Source organism: Lissotriton vulgaris, unplaced genomic scaffold (genome assembly GCF_964263255.1).
Source record: "Lissotriton vulgaris unplaced genomic scaffold, aLisVul1.2 SCAFFOLD_1081, whole genome shotgun sequence".
In the NCBI taxonomy this organism is placed as follows: Eukaryota; Metazoa; Chordata; class Amphibia; order Caudata; family Salamandridae; genus Lissotriton; species Lissotriton vulgaris.
The window spans coordinates 179,890-181,283 of NW_028244822.1; the positions used below are offsets into that span (position 1 = coordinate 179,890).

Genomic DNA, 1,394 nt, shown 5'->3' on the forward strand with positions numbered 1-1,394 from the left:
TTTTATATGTAAATGTTTAATTTATTTTAACTTTTTATTTATTAGCTATTATTTTTAAACATGTTTTAATATTGTTAACGATGTTCATTTTTTTACGTTAAAAAAACAATATTTTTTACAACTATATTTTTGACATCAATTTTTTTTCTCTATAATTTTGTACTTACCATGATGTAGATAGTATGGCGGTTAGCGTGGGCCCTGGTTGGGTGTATGCAGCGCCCGCCGCTGCACATTGTTCAGTGGCCAGGGCTGGTGCCAATGCGGCACAGACTTAGTGGGCACAAGGCCACTCAGGGGCTGTGGCAGGGCGTTTAAGCCTGAGCCCCTGCACCTGGCTGCGAAATGTACACCCAGAGGAGCACGAGAGTGATCCCGAAGGCAGCCTTTGAAGATGACTGAGTACAAGCTGCTGGTGGTGGGAGCAGTTGGTGTTGGGAAGAGCGTTCCGACAATTCAACTCATTCTAAACCACTTTGTAGATAAATATGACCCCACGATAGAGGACTCCTACCGAAAGCAGGTGATGATAGATGGGGAAACATGTTTGTTGGACATCTTGGACACTGCAGGTCAAGAGGAGTACAGTGCGATGAGAGACCAGTACATGAGGACAGGCGAGGGCTTCCTGCGCGTCTTTGCCATTAACAACACAAAGTCCTTTGAAGACATTCACCAGTACAGAGAACAAATCAAACGGGTGAAGAACTCTGATGACGTACCAATGGTGTTAGTGGGAAAAAAATGTGACCTCCCGGCAAGGACTGTGGAGACACGACAAACGCATGACCTGGCCAGGAGTTATGGCATTCCTTACATTGAGACGTCTGAAAAAACAAGACAGGGGGTTGAAGATGCCTTTTATACATTAGTATGGGAGATCCGTAGGCACAAGCTTCGCAAGTTGAATCCTCCAGATGAGAGCGGCCAAGGGTGTCTGAACTGCAAGTGTGTGATATCATGACTAAGTTGACATGGCACTGGCTCTGTGGAGAAGGGAGGCCATCTATCCAGATGGTGCACAAAGACAAACAAAGTAGATGAAGAACAAGACAAACCAAAAAATGAAACACCCAGAAGCTAACAAAATAATAATTTTAAAGAAACGCACACTGAATGTTCAGCGACATTTCAAACCACTGGCTTTTTTGCCTTGCATGTCATGAGGTTTTGTCGTAACAAATCACCCCATTGGAGAAGGTTGCATCAACTAACGGAGAATTCATCTTTTTGTGTTGCCGATGCCACAGCTTTTTAACTTACTATTAATATTATTGAATCATATTTAGTTGGTAATTCTTTATGTATTTTTATTGGTGGACATATGCATTTCTTTTTTTTTTGGTGTAAGACGTTTATTGTATAGTATACAAGTTACACAGCGTCGCACCAAC

The 1,394-nt window shown here is 42.3% G+C and overlaps 1 pseudogene; it reads left to right on the top strand.

Annotated features, from left to right (window-relative positions):
• The first annotated feature begins 394 nt into the window (after positions 1 to 394).
• On the top strand, positions 395 to 964 carry LOC147666712 (GTPase HRas pseudogene; annotated as a pseudogene).
• The last annotated feature ends 430 nt before the right edge of the window (positions 965 to 1,394 follow it).